This window comes from Pteronotus mesoamericanus, unplaced genomic scaffold (assembly GCF_021234165.1).
Source record: "Pteronotus mesoamericanus isolate MK-2021 breed Mesoamerican mustached bat unplaced genomic scaffold, CSHL_Meso_final contig_40, whole genome shotgun sequence".
Lineage (NCBI taxonomy): Eukaryota > Metazoa > Chordata > Mammalia > Chiroptera > Mormoopidae > Pteronotus > Pteronotus mesoamericanus.
The window spans coordinates 7,731,858-7,754,316 of NW_026555150.1; the positions used below are offsets into that span (position 1 = coordinate 7,731,858).

Here is a 22,459-nt window from a genome sequence, read left to right on the forward strand (position 1 = left end):
AGTGAACTCTAGCAAATGTTCAAATGAGATTTGATACCTATCCTTCTCAAAATATTCCAAAATATGAAAGAGGGAGCAGCACTTTTTAACACATTTTGTGAGGCCAAAATAACCCTGATAACAAAACCTGGCAAGGATAACAGAAAAATAAAACGACAAACATATTTGATAAATACAGATACAAGCCTCATAAACAAAATAGTAGTATATCGAATACAACAATACATTAAAAAATAATACATCAGGATCAAGTGGAGTTCATTCCAGGGCATAAGGATGGTTCAACATATGCAAATAAATCAATGTAATACAAGACATTAACAAAACAAATGATAAAATCATATCATCTTATCAATAGCTGAAGAGGAAGTGCATGATAAATTACACTTATTTATTATTAAGACATTCACTAAAAAGAGTAAAGAGGGAAAGTACCTCAACATAATAAAGACCATATATGACAGACCCTCAGCCAATATCATACTTAATGGGAAAAAGCTACAAAATTTTCCTCTAAAATCAGGAACAAGATGAGGATGTCCACTCTCACCACTCTTACTCAGCATAGTACTTGAAGTCCTGGCAAGAGTAAGCAGGCAATAAAAAGAAATAAAAGGCATCTAAATTGGAAATGAAGGAGTAAAAGTGTTATTTTATGCAGGTGATATAATTCTGTATATAGAAACCCCCCAAAAATCCATTAAAAAACTATTGGAAACAGTAAACAAATAAAGTTGCAGAATACAAAATCATTGTACAAAAATCTGCTGCATCCCTATATGCTAACAATGAAATTTCAGAAAAATAAAATAACAATTCTTCTTGAAATTTCAACAAATAGAATAAAATAACCATGAATAAACTTAACAAATGATGCAAAGGACCTATATACTGGAAACTACAGAACATTATTAAAAGAGATTGAAAAGGACACAATGAAATGGAAAGGTATTTCATGTTCATGGATTGGAAAAATCAACATAGTTAAAATGTCCATATTACTCAAAGCAATATATAGATTTACTGCAATTCCCATCAAAATCCCAATGACTTTTTTTTTCAGGTATCCCAATGTCTATTGACAGATACAAAGATATAAAATCTGGGCATGAACATTACTTGATACATTAAGTAGAGTTTTTCAATACTATAATAAGAGAGACTGATTCAATTTCTCACCATTTGTTTCACACACACAAAAACCACTTTAGGGTCATTAACAATCTCTCAAAACTGATCAGTTTTCAGCAAGTAAATCATGTCTTTAAAAAAAAAAAGGACCTGTGCACTTGCACAGGCTCAAAACTATTAAAATCTACCACACAAAGTCCATCACTAAAGGTAGAAATACAGGCAATACTTTATTATGGCAACAACTATTGATTACAATTAAGGATTTTTCTGAAACAACAAAATTGCAAGTTTCTGGATCATCGAATATTGCAAAAACTCAAGTATTAGTGAGAAAAGTGCATCTCTACATTATTCAGTGTTGCTATTCAGTTTTCTAACTTAAAACAGCCTATGATAACTGACAGAAAATGAGGTCATTGCATTAGACTGTCTTCTGTGTGAGAAATAATGATGTATTACATGCTGCTAATATACTATCTAAACATTAAGGATACTCCTAAAATAGTTGATGGTAGACTATGATTAAGACATTACACATCCAAAAAAAAAACCTTATGCAGAAGGAAATACTAACTAACACGATTCCACTTTAAATATTGTGAAAATATTACAGCAGAATGAATTTTCATGGTGGTTAGGTCAAATGCAGTTACAGCATATCAACAGTATGACTTGTACAATTTTAAGGCTTTAGTCAGCTTCTTCCTTTGATTCTGCTTCAGCAGTTTCTAGCCAGGTTAGCCACTGATTCACCTGGAACAAAGCCTTGCCTTTTCCTGGAAACTCTTGGGTTATATCTTCTTTCTAACCCAAGAAAGCTTCTTTTTCAATAATTTCCATGTCATAGAAGCAAACAAAATAGTGGAGCAAAATGACTTTTGGGAAGCTGCTGTTGTAGCAGTGCACCTAAAGAGCATACAGGGCACTGACTTGAGATCAACATGATCATGAAGGAATTTCTGCATTACTGGCTTGAAAGAAAGAAGCAGTTGTTTTTCCTGCTCTAACTGTTTCTTGGAAGGAGCAGAGGAAGAATCTGTTTCATCATTGGATGGGTTTATTTCGCTAGAAATACACCGTAAGGGGCTAGTGGTTAAGATGTTCACAAAGCCTTTATCTACATGAAGTTTGGGAGATGTTATCTTTAATCCATTTATATATGGCTTGAGAGGTGGGATCCAAATTTATTTGCTTTAATAGTTCCTTATCTGATTTGAGAAGTGGGAATAAGTAACTCAGTCCCTTTCCTCTCAAAATCTCCAACATGTGATCCTTATTTTGATCAGCTCCTGTGAGCATTTTCTGCATATTGTCCTTGTTTTGTTGAAAAAGTTCTGTTAACCATTCTCAATCTTGCAATTTAGCTAGTTTCTAAAGACAATATAGATGCCACTTTCCAGTGTTTGGTCTAGTTCTGAAATGCTCACCTGCTCTGAAATGATGGCACAAGCTGCAAACAGTGCTAAATATGATTTCATCAAGGGGATGGCAACCTCTAGTTCGGTACACTGGTCCAATATATTTGAAAGCCTGCATGAAGTTCTGACTTCTGGCTATCTCTCTCTGTTTGAGTAAACTGAAAAAAGAACTTGCTTTTTCTTTATCTTCTTCCCTTCCATTTAGTGACAGGATGATTGCTTTGCTTAACATCTCACAAGAATGTGTTTAGGAGCCCTAGTATTTTTTATACCATTGACAGCTTCATTCACATTTCCACTATTCAGATATTTAGTCACAACTGTTTCAGTATGTAGTTCTTCCTTTGATGGTGGTGGCTTTTTACTGGTCTTGACCAGCTTTTCCTGAATAAGTAGTGGATTAGTTTTGAGAACACCTCACACCTGTTAGAATGGCTATTATCACAAAAACAAGTAAAAACAAATGTTGGAGAGGTTGTGGAGAAAAGAGGACCCTCATTCACTTCTGGTGGGAATTTAAACTAGTACAGCCACTATGGAAAACAACATGGAGTTTTCTCAAAAAATTAACAATAGAGGTACCATATGACCCAGTAATCTATCTTCTGAGTATGTACCCCCAAAACTTGAAAACCTTGATTCACAAAGATATATGCATTCCTATGTTCATTGCACCATTACTCACAGAGGCCAATACATGGAAACAACCAAATTGCCCTTCCACAGATGATTGGTTAAAGAAGATGAAGTACATATATACAATGGAATACTACTCAGCCATAAGAAAAAATGAAATACTGCCATTCATGACAACACGGGTGGGCCTTGAGAATAATAATCTAAGTGATATAAGTCAGTCAGAAAACACAAAGAACCATATAATTTCACTCATATGTGGGAAATTAGTTTGAAACTCATAGGCATCATTGATACTATGATGGTTGCCAGAGAGAAGGGTGTTGCAGGAGTAGTAAATTGTAAAAGGCATCAAATATAAGGTGACAAAAGGATAATTTGGTTTTGGATGGTGGTCACACAATGCAATATATAGATTATGTAACTTAGAAGTGTACATTTGAAAGCTGTATGATCTTATTAATCAACATTTAATTAAAATAAAATTTAAAAAGAAAATACTATGAAACCTTAAATTCTCATATTTGGGAGTATATTTAAATGATATGGGAAAGTTTTCATAATATATTTCTATGCAACAAGAACAACACATATCAACAGTTAACAATGGTCACCTCTGAGTAGGAAGAATAAAAGTGATTTTTCCCATTTCATTACTTTTTTCTTCCAAATTTATAATAACAGTCTTATATTGATAACTAAGATTCCAATAATAATTATATTTCATTCACTCATAATTTTACCATATATTGACTATTCTTCTTCTTCTTCTTCTCCTTCTGGTATCCCTATTATATTGATATTATTATGTTTCATGCTGTCCTGCCGTTCCTTAACATTTCTTAATTCTTTTTGAGTCTTTTTTTCCTTTTGTTGCTCACTGATTCAATCCTCTGCTTGATCTAGCCTGCTTTTGATTCCTTCTACTGTGTTCTTCAACTTAGAAATTGTATTCTTCACTTCCTCCTGGCTCTTGCTATACTTTCTGTGTCCTTTTTCATGCTGATATAGTTCCCAGTAAGGTCCTTGTAGCTCCCCTGTATATTTTGGTAATTCTCACAGAGCTCATTGAGCTTCCCTATAACAATTGTTTTTAACTCAATATCTAATAGTTTACTTGTCTCTATTTGATTCAGCACTCTTTCTGAGGATTTTTCCTTTCCTTTTGATTGGAGGTTGCTTCTTTGTCTTCCCACTTTTGGGGAGATTCCTCTTGTTTGCTTTTGCTTCCTAAATTGATCTGTTTTGACTTCTTCTCTTTGTGGTGTGAACATCTATGGTAGGAGACCTGTGAGATTCAGTGGTGTAGTCTCCTCGATAACCTGAACTTGATGCTCTGGGGATGCCCTTTATGCCATTTATGTTGGCTCTCTGGGTGGAATTGGGTTTTGATTGTTGTTGGGTCATCCTTTGTAAGTCCTTCTCTTTGGGTGGTTGACTGAAGATCACTCTGTCCATCACATGTTGCATGCTGTTGTGCAGTTGCTGCCAGAACAAAACCACAAAGCCCAGGAACAATCCCACACTTAGAAAAATAACTTCCACCTACAATCCCACTATTAACAGCAAATCAACCAGTATGAGTAAGTGTGTAAAGAGATTAAGACTAGTATAAAAAAGGAGAGTGAATATGAGATGATCTACTGAAAGAAAAATAATTTTGAGAGGGTAAAAGAAAGAGCACTAATAAGAGTTGGGAATCAGAGCAATGGAAATAGAGTATAAAATTTACATCATAAATCAAAAAAGGGAATGAAGAAGGTGGAATGTAGTAAGAGAAGTGTATAATATTAGGTTTAAAGAGGAATTAAAAGAAAATAAAGTGAGAGAGAGTAAAGAAAAAAGAAAAAAAGAAATAAATAGTGACCAAATTGTAGAGAAAGATCCACCACAGCACTATCAACAACAAATAAGCTAAAATTAATATAGTGGGATGAGAGAAAAGAAAGAAAAGCTTAATAGATATCCAGAGAAAAGGGAAGTGACTTTGAGGTGATTGAGGGTGAAGGAATACTAAGAGTGAGGAACAAAAATCAGTCTAAGACAAGAAAAATTAATATCTGAGACAAAAAAAGAGTAGGGATGGGAATGGTAAAATTTGAGATTTGAAATACAAAATTAGTGAAGAAATAGAGATGAAAGTAAAAAAATACAACTACCCTATCCACTACCAATGAGCAAAGATTGCTAAAGGTGGAGAGAGTACATGGTATTTTAAGAATGGAAACAAGAATGTGAGATGACCATTGACAAGAAATGATTTTGATAAGCTGGATGGGGGAGAAATAGTAAGAGTGTGGAATGGCAACAAGTTGAAGCAAAAGAGAAAACAAAATTTAAAACAAAAATAATAAAGGAAAGAAGAAAATAAAATCAGAAAGAGAGAGAGGGACAAAATATGTGAATTGAAATAAACTATAGTTAAAATCTAGTGACAATATGCACTAACTCGATGGGCAAGAAACAAGTGTTAAAAAGCTATGAAAGAAAGAAAATATTGAAAATCATGGAGAAGACGATGGTGGATTTCATCTCGGTAGCATCTAGTATTTACTACTGTTTTTTTTTTTTTTCTTTCTGCATCTGCCTCTAGCAATGTTGGATGGTGACCCCGTCTGATCTTAGGCAGCCTGGTCAAGACTACCAGGGATCTACTGTCTGTGGCTGGCTCCTTCAGTTGTTAATCTAGTCACTCTGCATTCTACAGTCATTCTTAAGCCCTGGAGGGTGGGGCAGAATCCTTCCTGGGGTTAGGGCTATTGTTTTCACTCAGGCTGTTGCCACTTGGAGGGGAGTGGTCTGCCTGGGCATGATGGCTGTTATAGTATGGGGGATGACTCAGCACCAGTATCCTGGTGGATACTCTCTCAGTTCTCTCCCCAAATATTCTATCCCCAGTCTCCCCATAAGCATCTCTAGTCGGTTCTGCCCCCCACCTTTGCTGGAGCCCAGGGTAAGTGGATGCCAATGAAAACTTCTGTGTTGGCCCTTTACACGGATCTTTATGTCTTTAGCCATCCATCTCTGGCAAAGAGTAACCCTGCTACCTTTTGCTGCTGGATGTTATCTGTGTAATTTTCAGGCTCTGATGCCCTAGGCTTGGGATCCCAGTTTTGGGTTTAGACCCCACAGTCCTCAAGGGGATCCAACCATCCACTAAAATATCTCTCAGGCAGTTCTCTGCCACCTGTGTATGCCCTCCCAGCATTCTCCCTTCTCCACCACACTCCCTAGCAGTCAGGTAGTGCTGAAGCTGATTCTTCAGTATGCCCAAGGTTATAAGGCTTCTCTTTCACTGTTGTTGTTTGTTCCAGGTGATTTATCCACAATTTTGTTGTAATTCCAGATTGGTCCTGAGAGGAGGTTGGTGTGAGTTCCACCCACTCCTCTGCCATCTTGAATCTCCCATTAAGTATTTCTAGCAGTCCTCATTAAAACTCTATTCTTAGATACATGACCTCCTAATTCCATGTTAATTTTATACGATATTGTCATTCTGAACACACTTATGTAGACCAGAGGTAAACACAGTACAAAAATGCATGAATCAGATTATCTCTTTCTAGAATTTTAAATGGAAAATATCACATTTTGTTTTCAACTAGGCTTGTCAGTTGAACTGAGGTGAAATAAACTTGCTTGCAACAATCTGGGGAGTATTTATTTAAGAAAAATGGCTGAATCTCAGCAAGTACAGAAAGTTTTGTGGTGTTTATATAGCCTTATTCGTATAACTGTCTCCCAGACTCCACAGTTGCCTTGCAAACAACAAGCACAATCATGGTGAAAAGCAGCAGCTTGGCAACAACTGGAGGAAATAGAGTTAGATTTTCCTTTGAAGACAATTCCTAGGTGATTGTCAATATCTAATTTGGTGACATCCTAGAAGATGCCAATTGCAAGTCTTTCTTTTATTTGACCATATTTGGAGCTTTCTCAGTGTGAACAGCCCTTTTTCTCTGGGGGAGCTGGTTAGAATAATTCATCAGAGGCAACTGTTTAACATATCAGCTGCCTGAGGTAGTAAATAAAAGATTAAATAAACAGTAGGCTAACCCAAAAGCTTTATAAAAAGAGTTGAGAAATGAGATGTGTATAGGGTGTTCTAAAAGCTCAGACATATTTATGGGTACCTAGAAGCCTTCACACATGGCTAGGGCAATGCACATGCATAAGAATAATTGAAAAAGTCCGTAAGCTCTCACCTCAGGCTGATATTGAGACTCTGCTGAGGAAGTGAAGACTAAGGTAGGCATGTAAACTGCCTCACAAAGTGTTAAGGTGTATCCTAACACACACATGTAGACATTTGGCAAAGACTGGGGGACTTATAAGTTCAAGGCTTTTAAGGAAATCTCTGTCCAATCATTAAATGACCACTAAGCGAACTGTGTAGAGCTCAGTGGCTACAGACAACAAGCCACACATACAGTACTGAATTAGTTTAGAAAACACACTACATGCAAATATTTCTTATAGCAGTATGAGGAACAAGTCAGGTTTACCTATTCATAATATATCCTTATTGTGTCATGAAAAAAAAAAACAGTTTAACTTCTGGACTTCCATATGAAGTATGGGTACTGGGGTTGAAAGAATAAAGTATGACTTCCTCTCCCAAGCACTGATCCTAGTAACAAGGTTATGCATGAATAGAAATGAGAGCTAATCCTCCAAGCAATACCTACCCAGAACAATTTAAAGCCAATATATCATCCTGTTTGCATAAATTATCCTTATTCACATTATAACAATTATAAACACATATAGGTTACAATGACTGAACCATATATAGCATTATTATAGCTTTATCTGTGATGCATATTTTCATTTAAGAGGTCTAAAATAAACAAATTATTGGCAAGTCATTTATTCTTTCTTAAGTGTTAATTTTTTCACCCCCAAAATCAACTCTATAATTTGATTGAAACGGGCCATGTCTTGAATTTCATTTTTAATTTTGTTTATTTCATAACACTCAGTTCATTGCTGCTATATAATAGTAAATAAAAATTACTTGGTGTTTACCTATATAAACTCCTTACTCAAAGGTCAGGATTAACATTACAATGGAATAAAATAAGTCAAGACAAGTTTGTCGTATGGATATCTTATAGATATACAAGGATTGAAACAAAACTACTACTTGGCCAGATTGGAATTCAGGAGCTGAAGCTAATTTTTTTTCTCTCTCATGGGTCATATGTTCTCTCATCTCTATTTCTGTCTCTGCATATACTTAATTCACCTATTTTTCTTTGCAGAATTATTTTCTCTTTTTACTCATGGATCTCTGAGCTTCTATACTTCTAGCCTTACTGTGCCATAGACTTGTTATTGAGTTTACTCTAGACAAAGTTTTATATGGTCTTTTTCTCTAAATACCCTTGGTTAATTGCCATAGTCTCTCAGTATTTCAATTCCAAATTTTAAGAGAAATAATCTGTCTAATGAGCCTACCTTGGGCCAGGTGCTCCATCTCTAATCTCATCAATTATGGCAATTTAAAGGTGAAGCAAATACTCAGAGAAGAGTTTCATCTAAATGCATTAATAGATGTGTTATCATCTAAAATATTGTATACACATAAATCCTAAGTCAGGTAATTTTCATAGAATCATTACCTTTTTGAGTCCAAAGAGAACTTCCTCCTTTTTAAAATTATAAAACCAAAGACTGATGCTTTTGTATGATTTGCTTAAGAATATGTAGTTTTTGATGAGAATAACTATGACTAGAACCCAGTTTACTTGACTCCCTATCAAATATTCTTCCTAATGTAGTTTACTGTAGTAAAATAAACTTAAATAGCCAGTCTGAATTAACAGTATTTTGAGAGAAATGCAGCACCATTATTTCAATAAATGCAATAATATAAATTATCCTAAAGGAGTATTACATAGTGAGTTCCTAGAGAACACACCTCAGTGTGGAGATAGAAACTCATCATAAGAAATACACCGTTTTTATTTCAAGTACTTAAAATTTTTTTATAAAAGAACATTTTACTAAGCAGCGTAAATAGTTTATTTTCTAATATTTATTGCTGTATTAACTTGCTTAGAAAACCATTTATTTCCCCAAATATAAAGATAAATTCACTTCCTGCAAAATCCCTTTATAAAAAGTTACAAATGCTAGGATCCAAGTTAATTAATTTTAACTATTTATCTGATAAGATATTGTGGCACAATGCAATTCTAAAAACATGAAAAGCAAATGGATTCATATGCTACAATCACAGGCTGTTATCTATGTATAAACAATAGAATAATAATGCATCAGGTAGCAAACTGCAGTTAAATCAAGCATAAAACAGATGTGCAATAAGTATGCATCAATGGCATCAAGACTATAATGTTGATATATTTACATTTCCAATCAATTATGCCTTCAGATATTCAGTTGTTTTGCATGGAACCAGCATGCTAATAACAAAAGTTAACCATATATTTTATTTCCAGACTTCAGGCCAAGATGATAACATAGTCAGGCATGACTCACTTCACACAATCACATAAAAATTACAACTAAAATACAGAACAACCATCACTCAGGAATGTCAGAAATTGAGTTGAATGGAAGTCTTACAATTATGAAATCCAGTTGAATGGAAGTCTGAAAACTATGGAATTGAAGAAACCACATCCATCCAGACTGGTAGGAGGGACGCAGACTCAAAATGGTCTGGCCCCACACCCATGTGGATAAAAAATTTGGGGGGATATCTTGGGAGCAAGGAAAAAAGACCCACACCAGGCCCCCTAGCCCAGGATTCCAATGCCAGGAAAATAAGTCCCCACAACTTCTGGCTGTGAAAGCCGACAGGGATTGAGTTGGTGGAGGAGGCTGCTGGAACCCTAAGCAGTTCCTCTTGGGGAGTACACACATGGACTCATCTATTCAGATACACTCCATATGGGCTCCAGCATCAAGGTGGAAGCTTGAAGGACACCAGTAGTATACAGGGATAGGCTGAAGTGTCTGGCATCAAGGCCAGGAGAGGACATTGTCCCTTTGCTGAGCTCTCCCCCAATAGAGTTGGTAGGCTAGTGCCATATCTGAGACTTCATCAACTTGGCTAACACTGTATGACCCATCTTGGAGATCAACAGAGGCTCTAACCCACCCAACTTACAAGCCCATTGAAGCTGCTTTTCCATAAGAATGGCTGGTCTTGGTTCCTAAATCTTATCAAAAAGGCATCAGTGAGCCTATTAGAGAGTCACAGCTTGGATTTACCTAGGAATCTCCAAGCCCAGCACAAGTAGCAACCATCTCAGATTGCTTTACAGCTCAAGCAGGGTGCCCCAGGCAAAACACAGGTAGGGGCTGACCTTGATCTGCACTACCTGGAAGCCCAGAGTCAACATACCCAGTGGACAGCTACAGATCATGTCAGGGCACCACCACCCTACCTCTGCACAGATCATCCTCCACAGAGGGCAGAGGAAGGTGGTCAGTGGTCACAGCCAGTCCTTGCAGCTGATTGGCCTGGGTAAATCCCTCCCATTGATCTGTCAACAGCAACCAAGGATCAACTATAAGAGGAGGGTGTACTCAGTCCACACAAAGGGTGCACCTCAAGTACCCAGGTTGGGTGATAGGGGAGGCTATACCACTAGACCCTACAGGACACCTACTACATTAGGTCACACTACCAACACACAGAGTCAAAGCAGTCCTACTTAATACATAGAAACAAACAAAGGGAGTCTGCCAAAATGAGGAGAGAAAGTAGTAATGGTTCATAAAACCCTGCATCTCTGTCCTGATGCTGGATGGTATTCACCTGTGTGGTTCTGAACTGGTTAGTGAGAAACAGTTCCACTTCCTCAAAGGCACCACTGCCAATGTAGCACACACTGCAGGTGCCCTTCAAACTAGATGTGTGTTCACTGTGTGTTATATAACATGTGGTTCCTTTACCCAACGTGCCTAGTCCAACTTTTTCTCTCCAATCAATCACATCCTGGGATCCAATGTATAAATCCAGTATTGCATGACTTGTGCATAGCTGTTCTTCAGGATCTTATTTGGTGTACTCTATGAATCAGATTACTATACATGGCCATATAATGTAAAAACAAAGTCTACATATAAATAATGCAGCCAACTATCTAAGTGTCATACCAACTAAAACACCAAATAAACCTTGAACAGTGACTACTCTGTTAATATATTAAGATAAAAAAAATTAGGAGAGGAAGAACCATGGTCCAAATGAAAGAACAAATCAAAAGTCCAGGGAAAAAAAGAGCTTAAACAAAATGGAGATAAGCAATCTATCACATGCAGAGTTCAAAACACTGTTTATAAAGATGCTCAAAGAACTTAGTGCAGACCTCAGTAGCATAAAGAAGACCCAGTCAGAAACAAACAAAGCACTAATTGAAGTAAACAATTTACAGGGAAACATCAGTAGAATGGATGAAGCTGAGAATTAAATCAATGATTTGAAACATAAGGAAGCAAAAAACAACCACTCAGAACAAGAAGAAAAAGGAATCCAAAAAATGAGGATAGTAGAAGCAGCTTCTGTGACAACCTCAAGAGGTCCAACATTCACATCATAGGGGTGCCAGAAGGAGAAGAGAAAGAGCAAGAAATTGGAAATTTATATGAAAAAATAATGAAAGAAAACTTATGTAATTTGGTGAAAAAAATAGACATGCAAGTCCAGGAAGCACAGAGTCCCATTTATGATGGATGCAAAGAGGCCTGCTCCAAGACACATCATTATTAAAGTGCCAAAGGTTAAATATAAAAAGAGACTCTTAAAGGAAGAAAAAGAGTTAGTTACCAGGAAATTTGCCAGGGGGGAGGGGGAGAATGAGTGAAGAGGTGAGGGGGTTAATATGAATAGGTAGTTACAGAATAGCCACGGGGATATAAAGTACAACATAGGATATGGAGTAGCCAAAGAACTTATATGTATGACCCATGGACATGAACAATGGTAGGGGGATTGCCTAAGGGAGTAGGGGGTGCTGTGTGGAGGGGTGGAAAACAGGGAAAAATCAGGACAACTGTATTAGCATAGCCTATAAAGTATAATTTAAAAAAAATATTTCCAAGCAACAGACTATTTTGTTCATATCAAGGTTCTCACCAGTGACCTAAAAATATAATCAACAAACAGTTTAAAGCTCACAATGAAATAACAAGAAATTGCTCATAGTGATTAATGCAACTTCTCTTGCTTCATCATTGAAAGTAAAGTTTGAGGAATAAAACACAATGCCAGCTTAGTAGAGAACCTATAGGAGTCTTTTTCTTCTCCTATAATCAATTATCTCACACTATGGCCAGGGCAAGTGTCTCTTTTGTCATCAAGAATGAGAGAAAACAAGATGCTTCCACATTCAACATCCCATGACATCATAGAATGGTCTTACTATAGATTTATAATTGTTATGAAAATATTACTTATGAATGATTACTATTGTGTATAAAATCATAAAATGGAGTATGATTGAAGTAATAACAGATGTATCTGTTAACCATTATGGGAGTAAAGGACATTGGATATATCAGTGTTATGAAGTTGACGCCTTATGTGGAGAATGGATGGTGACCATTCCCAGAGAAAAGATACAGAACCAGCGTCTGTAAAGGATGAAGATCCAAACTACAGAATAGGTGGATTGAGAGGCCTTAAAGAACACATTGGGAGGATAGGATCCTCATTAAAATTAGATTCCCAACTGAGACAAATAGTGCAAATATCAATAACCTATTTTATGGCTTTACACATAGGTAATACCTTTGAACAAGCCATTCATAATAGGCAAGTTCCATGGGCTAATTTCTATGAGGGTTATACACACTCTTCATTTACCTGCCAATTCTGCCAAGAATTGTACAGTGACATCCTACACAGCAGTCTCCTACTCTCACCAGTGCCAAGCAAGCCACCCCTATTCTTTCTCTTGGTATCTCTCTACCTATATTTTTAATATACCTTTATCTCTATCTCTCCCATACTACCTGTACTATCATTCATTTTTTTTAACTTGGACATGGGGCAAGGGGACAAAAATACCACTTAAAGATTAGAGACTTACAACTCAAAGTCACTTACTACTCTTTATTTCATTTTAAGTATATTTTATTGATTATACAATTACAGCTGTCCCATTTTTTTCTCACCTTTATCACACTCCATTCTGCACCCCCTCCCACCAGCATTCCCCCACTTAGTTCATGTCCATGGGTCATACATATAAGCTCTTTGACTTTTCCATTTCCTATACTGCCATGACAAGCATGGAGTGGAGGTCCCTGGGTGAGGGAGATGGGAGATTGAGAAAGACACAACACAACACAAACACACTACACAAGACAGTTTAATGAAGAGCGGGGGCCAGAGGGGGCATTGTCCTCTGATGGAGAGACAACGACCCTGAGCTAGGTCTCTGCGTTTATTTTATGGTGGGTGGTTAGATGAAACTGATGGATGTTTTGCAGCTGTGGGCAAAGATTGTTCTTTTCCCAGGCTAAAACTTTCTCCTGCCAAGGTTGCAGTCTCATTAAGCTGAAGCTTGTGGTTAACTATTTCCTTCAGAACCCCCACGGGTTCTGGCTGCCATCAGCTGCTAGCTTGCTCTGCCTTGCAGATGCAAGCGGTCGAGCGTGGCCTTGCCAAGCACTTAACCTGGGCTTTGACGCCAGGTGTCACTGTCCCCCACATACTATACCATACTTAACTTCCTCCTATTTTGTACCTACCAATTATGCTCCTCATTCCATGAACCTTTACATCCATGTTCCCCTCTTCTCTCCCCACTGATGACCCTCCATGTGATCTCCATTTCTGTGATTCTGTTCCAATCCTAGTTGTTTTCTAAGCTTGTTTTTGTTTTTCAGGTTCAGACGTTGGTAGTTGTGAGTTTGTTGTAATTTTACTATTCATAATTTTGACCTTTTTCTTAGATAAGCTCCTTTCACATTTCATATAATAAGAGCTTGGTGATGATGAACTCCTTTAAGTGTATTTTTTTTCTGGGAAGTACTGTATTGGCCCTTCCAGCTTTGCTGGATAGAGTAATCTTGAATGTAGGTCCCTGCCTTTCATGACTTCGAATACTTCTTTCTAGCTCCTTCTTGTCTGTAAGGTTTATTTTGAGAAATCAGCTGATAGTTTTATTGGAACTCCTTTTTAGAAAACTCTCTGCTTTTCTCTTGCTGCTTTTAAGATTTTCTCCTTATCTTTAATCTTGGGTAACTTAATTATCATATGTCTTGGTATGTTCCTCCTTCAGTCCAATTTCTTTGGACTCTCTGAGCTTCCTGGACTTCTTGGAAGTCTATTTCATTCACCAGATTGGGGAAGTTTTCCTTCATTATTTTTTCAAGTAAGTTTCCAATTTCTTCTTATTCTTCTTCTCCTTCTGGCAACCCTATGATTCAGATGTTGGAACATTTAAAGTTGTCTGAGAAGCTCATCGCCATCTCTTCATTTTTTTTTTTTTGAATTTTTGTTTCTTCATTCTGTACTGGTTGAATGTTTATTTCTTCCTTCTGTTCCAAATCATTGATTTCAGTCCTGGTTTCCTTCCCTTCACTGTTTTTTCCTTGTATATTTTTCTTTATTTCATTTTGCATAGCCTTCACTTCTTCCTTTATTTTGCATCCATACTCAATCAATTCTGTGAACATCCTGATTACCAGTGTTTTGAACTCTGCATCTCATAGGTTGGTTATGTCCTCGTCTCTTAGTTCTTTTTCTGGAGTTTTATATGTTCTTTCATTTGGCCTATATTTTTTTGTCTTAGCGCACCTGTTGTATTGTAAGAGTCAGAGCCTTATGTATTCACCAGGGCAAGACAACCCACTTCCCTGTGTTGTGGTGCTGTATGTGAGGGAGGGGTCAGAGAGGGAAAAATGTCACTTGTTTGGCTCTTTCCCCACTTTCAGTAACTTCCCCCACTACCCACAAACAAATTGGGCCCTTCTGGTGCTGATTCCTCTGTGGGTGGACTTGTGTACATCCTAGGACACTGTGGATCTCTCCAAAGAACTCTCCTGTGAAACTGGGAGTTTCTCCCATCACTGAAACACCCACAGGTTTTTACAGCCAGAGGTCTTGAGTCTGTAGTTTCCTGGGCTGGAACCCTGGATTACTCAGTCTGTCTCACTCCCAGTTGTTCTCCCCAGGTTATCCACATGGAAATGTAAGACCACCAGGTCTGCCAGCTGCTATCTTGCTGCATGTCCTCTTCATCATGGCTGCCCGTCGCTGCCCCTTCTACAAGTCTGGATGAATATTTTTTCTTTAACTCCTTAGTTGTTAGACTTCCATACAGTTTGATTTTCTGGCAGTTCTGACTGGTTTTGTTCTTAAATTTGTTGTTGTCCTTTTTTTGTGGGAGAAAGCAAAGCTTATCTGTCTATGCCTCCATCTTGGCCAGAAGTTAGAAAGTGAGTTTTATCTCATTTTCACTCCTAATTTTTCTCAGAGTATTCAATACTAGTATTAATAATTAATATTCTGATATCTATTACAAAGCAATATGATCAAAGACTGTTATAGATTTTTTTTATAATAAAATAGAAACGATATAGTACTTAAAGCCAGTAGTTCACATTATAATTTGGGGAGAAAAATAACAGTATTTGAGAAGACTGAAGAATATTACCCAATGCAAATAATACACTTGAAAAGCCATGCAAATAAAAGGACTTAAGAGTCTAGAATTTAAATAAATGAAGATGGTAATAGTAGGGAAGAGTGTAGTCACTACTGAGTCAACACTAAACAGGTGATATTCATAGACTAATTCCAAATTTGGACTTACAGGGGAGAGTTTGACATTATTCAGAGACAGAGATGAGCAAGTGTGTAAGATTTAATTATTTTTACTTCTAACTTGTGATGTAATTAACAGGTTATTCAGGATCTCAAGGGTTTTGTTATAATTCTCTGGACACTCATCTCTCTTCAGTTTCTCTATGAAGCCTCATTCTTGATATATTCCAGACTAACTTTGTCTACTAGCCCCATGTCTCATTATTGATAAAAACATTCTGGACAAATGGAGTAACATAAGATTACCATTTCTGGTAAGCCATTTTCCCATATTTCGCAAGTTCAGCAATAGCCCTGCAGTAGATAATATGAAGAGGACAATGCTCACTCCTCAGGATGTTCTTTGTTTAGCCTTTACTTCAACTTCCCCCTCCACATAAACACTTTTCTTCTAGAACTCTAAGGCAAATCACTGTTTTCTAATATTTTATTAATAATTATTTTTTCTGTTTTAAATCAGAAAGAGAAAAAAATACTAGAAAATATGTGATATTTAGTACATTCTTGGACTAAAAACAAAGAAACAAATAAAACCTCTAGCAAATCCTTACACTGATCTTTCTCAAAAGCTTTAATTAAAAATACACAAGGCAAGGCCAAAAATTTATTTTATTTTTACTTCCTATAAGAAACTGACCTTTGATCCTCCTTTGACGGGCCAGCCTTAAAGGAATTAACTTAAGAAATGTCAAAAAAGAGAGACTGGGGTCAGAAATAAAACATCTACTTGGAACTCATCTCTTCTTTCTGTATGAAGCTTTGGCTTCACAGAGGGATTACTCAGTGCAACTATGGAGAAAGTTTTTGTTGCAGACTGACCTAAGACAATTTGATAATGTACAACTCAGATTCCTTTCTGTAGACATAGGTTGTCACTGAGGAATTTTGAGGTGAGTGAAAGTTAGCTACTTTTCCCAAAACTCACTACTAGGTTATGGTTAAAGCAAGTATAAGACCAAATTCTGCCACACATACATTAATTAAACACTCCTTAGCAAACAGGCAGAAACTAATTATAAATCTGTTCTGTACATTCTATAAAGGCTCAGCTCACTGTCATTTTAGAAGGACCTACCGCTCCCTTGCATGAAAGAAAACTCAAGGAAGATACACTATTTTATAGGATTATTTTTTTGTTTATTAGTCTCATCAAGCAACTAGAAATTCTCTAAAACATAGAGCAGTGATGGTTGAAACTTTTTGGGATCAGTTTGACAGTAATTCCCCACTGTATTCTAAAACACTTTAATAAAATCTGAAAACTCAAATACCCAATACTCATTTCTGTATCCTGAATTTTTTTCATATTTCCAACAATAGCCCATTTCTAACAATTCATCATGCTAAATAACATATTCTGTTAACATCATGTTAATTAACATTGGTTAAATAATTAACTTCACCAATATAAGCCTACTTTTGACATTCTATATGATAATTAGCAAAAATCCTCAAGTATTGATAGAAATAGATAACAGAAGCACTTGAAAAATCTTTTCTGGGGTCTAGCCTTTCTGAGAAAACCTAGTTGAAAACTTCTGGAGTGTGTATTAGACCTGCCCTAATCTGATCCTTGTGGATTTTTAATTTGTACAACCAACTGCCTCCAAATTGAAGTTTAACCTGAGTAACATATACAAAATACCACACTATCTATGCAGAGATATTTTAACATAGTTATAAAAAGCACAACATTTAGCTTACAAAGGAATACAGACTGGGTTGGAAGTGGGAATGTTACACCCTTTGATAAAGGAAATATATTTTTTTATTGTTTAGAGAAAGATCTTGGGGCTCAACCTGAATAGAGTTTGGGCAAGTGAACCTTGAGATCCTTTCAACTCTAAAATTCTAGTATATAAATTACTGCCCTACAACTGTATTTAGAGCAAGGTTATCAGAAAGTTTTCAGTGGCTTTGGAGAACTATTACCACAAATATTGCCCCAAAGATAATTCTCCTGCTCCACTTTCAGTACAGTGAGATTGAGTTTTCTCTCCAGGGGCAGGGCATATACAATCAACGTATATGTTGATTGTAAAAAGATTATTTTGTTCTGGTTTTTGTTGTCATCTTTGGCATTTGAAAGGTCTCTATATTTTCAGTGAGTTTAGAACAATAAATTCAGCCATAATTTGTTTTACTAAGAATGTCTATAAACCATTGGAGACACCATATGCTTCTTCCTCCTTTGCCCTGCATATCGGTGGTAGATGTAGTCTTTATTGTGTTCATAAAACATTATTTGTTTTTCCAAGGTCGTGTACACATTATAGTGGCAAGCACAATTCCTTGACAGACTCCTCTCCTCTTTGTTCCCTTCCCTGGGCCACTACCACCATCGCCAATAGAACATACACACATGACTTGATTTAGTACTGTACTACAGTTAAATTTCAAAGATTTATTCCAAGTTTCTTAGCTAAAGTTTAAGTTTCACCCTAAAGCTGGTAATGGTAATAGTAATAAACTACAACAGTGAAAGTTTGTGACTTAACTATCGTGCTTTATTGTTCCTCCCCCCCCCCCCCATTTATCTAACTCAGAGAAACAGAGACAGAAAGGAAGGGAAAAGCGTATGGTTATATGATCAATTATCTCACTTAACTGTTGGCAATAAAAGGTGTCATCTACAGAGGACAAAAAAGATCCAAGCATCTCTCTTGACTGTGTGTGTGTATATATCTATATCATCTATATCTAAATCTATCTATATCTACCTATCTATAGTCTCTTAACATCTATGTTTCTAATAGATATAACATTCAAATTTATAATCTCACATAGCAATAAATAAACTCTAAGAATATTTTTATATCATTCTTTTTCAATTTAAATTATTTTTTTATTCTATTACAATTGTCCCATTTTTCCCCCTTTGCACTCCTTCACCCATCTGATTCCCCACTCCTGCAGTCAATCCCCACACTGTTGTCCATGTCCATGGGTCATTCATACATTTCTTTGACTTGTCCTTTCCCCTTCTTTCCACCATTTTACCCCTCCCCTCTCCCTTCCGGTTGCTGTCAGTCTGTTCCTTGTTTTCATGCCTCTGGTTCTATTTTGCTCATTTGCTTATTTTGTTCATTAGGTTCCTGTACAGGTCAGATCATATGGTATTTGTCGTTCACTATCTAGCTTATTTCACTTAGCATAATACTCTCCAGATCCATCCATGCGGTCATGAACGGTAGGACTTCCTTCTTTCTTTATGCTGTGTAGCATTCCATTGTGTAAATGTGCCACAGTTTTTTGATCTATGCATTTACTGATAGGCACTCAGGCCATGTCTAATACTCAGCTATTGGAAATAGCACTGCTATGAACATTGGGGTGCATAAGTTCTTTTGAATTGGTGATTCAGGATTCTTAGGGTATATTCCTAGCAGTAGAATCATTTGATCATAAGGCAGTTCCATTTTTAGTTTTTTGAAGAGATTACATACTCTTTTCCACAGTGGCTGCAGCAGTATGCATTCCCACCAACAGTGCACTATGGTTCCTTTTTTTCTCAACATCCTCACCATCATTTCTTGTTTGTTGATTTATTAATGGTGGGCATTCTGACAGGTGTGAAGTGATATCTCATTGTCCTTTAAATTTGTATCTGTCTAATGGCTAGTGATGTTGAGCATTTTTTCATATGTCTATGGGTTCTCTGTATCTTCCTTGGAGAAGTGTCTATTCAGGTCCTTTCCCCATTTTTTTTAATTGTATTGTTTATCTTCATGGTGTTCAGTTAGATGAGTCCTTTATATATTTTGGAAATCAAACCCTTGTCCAATGTGTCATTGGCAAATATGTTTTACCACATAATCAGTGGCCTTTTCATATTGATGGTGGTCTCTTTAGCCATGCAGAAGCTTTTTAATTTGATATAGTCACATTTGTTAATATTTTCCTTTATTTCCCTTGTTCTAGGAGATATATCAGCAAAATATTGCTACATGGAATATCTGAAATTTTACTGTCTATATTTTACTGTCTATACCATCTCTAGAACTTTTATGATGTTAAGACCTATATTTAAGTATTTTATCCACTTTGAATTTATTCTGGTGTATGACCTAAGTTAGTGGTCTAGTTTCTTTTTTTTTTTTTTTTTTTTTTTGGCATGTACAAGTCCAGCTCTCCTGACAGCATTTATTGAAGTGGTAATTTTTATTCCATTGTATGTTCATGCCCCTTTGTCAAATATTAATTGACCATAGTGATATGTTTATTTCTGGGCTCTCTATTCTGTTTTATTTATATATGTATCTGTTCTTATGCCAGTTACAGACTGTTTTGATTATAGTGGCTTTGTAATATATTTTGATATCAGATATTGTGATCCCTCTGAACTTTGTTCTTCAATGTCAAGATACTGAGGCTGTTTGTGCTCTTTTTTAGACCCATATAAATTTATGAAATATTTGTTCTAGATATGTAAAATATGCCATGGTTATTTTAATAAGTGTTGCATTGAATTTATAGATTACTTTGGGTATTATGGAAATTTAATGATGTTAATTCTTCCAATCCATGAAGAGAGTATTGCTTCCATTTTTTTATTCTTCCTTAATTAATTTCTTCAATGTTTTATCATTTTCCAAGTACAGATATTTTTCTCCCTTGGTTAAATTTATTCCTAGGTACTTTATTTTTCTTGTTGCTATAGTAAATAGCATGTTTTTCCAATATTTCATTGTTGATGTACAAAAATGCCCTCATTTTCTGAATATTTACTTTTTATCCCACTATGTAGCCAAATTTATTTATTAGGTCGAGTATATTTTTGGTGGAGCCTATAGGGTTTTCTATGTACTCTATCATGTCATCTGTGCATAATGACAGTTTTACTTCATCATTTCCAATTTGAATGCCTTTTTTTTCCTTTTTCTTGTCTGATCATTGTGGCTAGAACTTCTAGTACTATGTTGAATAAGAGAAGTGAAAGAGAACACTCTTGTCTTTTTCCTGATCGTAAGGGGAAAGCTTTTAGTTTTTGCCAGATGAGTATGATGTTGGCTATAGTTTCTCATATAGCCTTTATAACATTGAAGTATGCTCCCTCTATACTTTGTTGAATTTTTTCTTATCATAAATGGGATCTGGATTTTTAAAAAAAATGTTTGTTCAACATCTATTGATATGATCATGTGATTTTGATCCTTCATTTGTTTATGTGGTTGGTTACCTTTATTGATTTGCAAATATTGAACCATCCTTGTATCCCTGGGAAGATTCCCACTTGATTATGGTGTATAATCTTTTTAATGGAAGGCTGGTCTTGACTGCCAATATTTTGTTGAGGATTTTAGAACCTATGTTCATCAGAGATATTGGCCAGTAGTTTTCTTTCATTGTTGTGTCTTTACCTGTTTTTTTAATTAGGATAATAATGGCCTCATAAAAAGAGGTTGGAAGTCTTCCATCTCCTTCAATTTTTTAGAATAGTTTGAGAAGGATAGGCAATAATTCTTTGAATATTTGTTAAAATTCATCTGTGAAATTATCTGGTCCAGAGTTTTTGGTATGCCTGCATTTTTTTTTTTTTTGATTACTGCTCCAATTTCACTAGTTATTAGTGTATGCAAGTTTCTGCTTTTCTTGATTCCATTTTGAAAGATTGTATGTTTCTAGAAGTATATCCATTGCACCCAGGTTATCCAATTGCTTGACATACAGTTGTTCATAGTAATTTCTTACCATCCTTTGTATTTCATCGGTTGTAATTTCTTCTCTTTCAATTCTGATCTTACTTATTTGGGTCCTCTCTATTTTTTTCTTGATGAATCTGGTTTAAGATTTTTCAACTTTGTTTATCTTTTCAAAGAACAGTCTTTTATATTTATCAATCCTTTGAATTGTTTTTGTAGTCTCTATGTCATTTAATTCTGCTCCGATTTTGATTATTTGCTTTCTTTTGCTTGCTCTGGGCTTTGTTTGTTGTTGTCCCTCTAGATCTTGTACATGTAGGGTTACATTATTTACTTGAGATTTTTCTATCATCTTTAGGTGGGCCTGTATTACTATGAACTTCTCTCTCAGAACTGTCTTCATTGTTACCTTAGGTTTTGGATTGTTGTGTGTTCATTTTCATATGTTTCCAGATACTTTTTAAGTTCTTCCTTGATCTTATTGTTAACCCATTCATTATTTAATAACGTGTAAATCAGTCTATATGTATTTGAATGTTTTTAAAACTTTTTAAAAGATTTATTTATTTTTAGAGAGAGGGGAAGGGAGTGAGAAAGAGAGGGAGAGAAACATCAATGTGTGGGTACCTCTTGTGTGCCCCCAACTGGGGACTTGGCCCAGAACCCAGGAATGTTCCCTGACTTGGAATAAAACCAGCAACCCACTGGTTCAGAGGCCAGCACTCAATTCACTGAGCCACACCAGCCAGGGTTGTATTTAAATGATTTTGTTTTTCTTTGAAGTTGGTTTCTAGTTTCAAGTCATTGTTACCTGGGAA

The 22,459-nt window shown here is 36.0% G+C and overlaps 1 pseudogene; it reads right to left on the reverse strand.

Annotated features, from left to right (window-relative positions):
• Nucleotides 1-1,824: 1,824 nt before the first annotated feature.
• On the reverse strand, nucleotides 1,825-8,667 carry LOC129073334 (eukaryotic translation initiation factor 4 gamma 2-like; annotated as a pseudogene).
• Nucleotides 8,668-22,459: the final 13,792 nt, after the last annotated feature.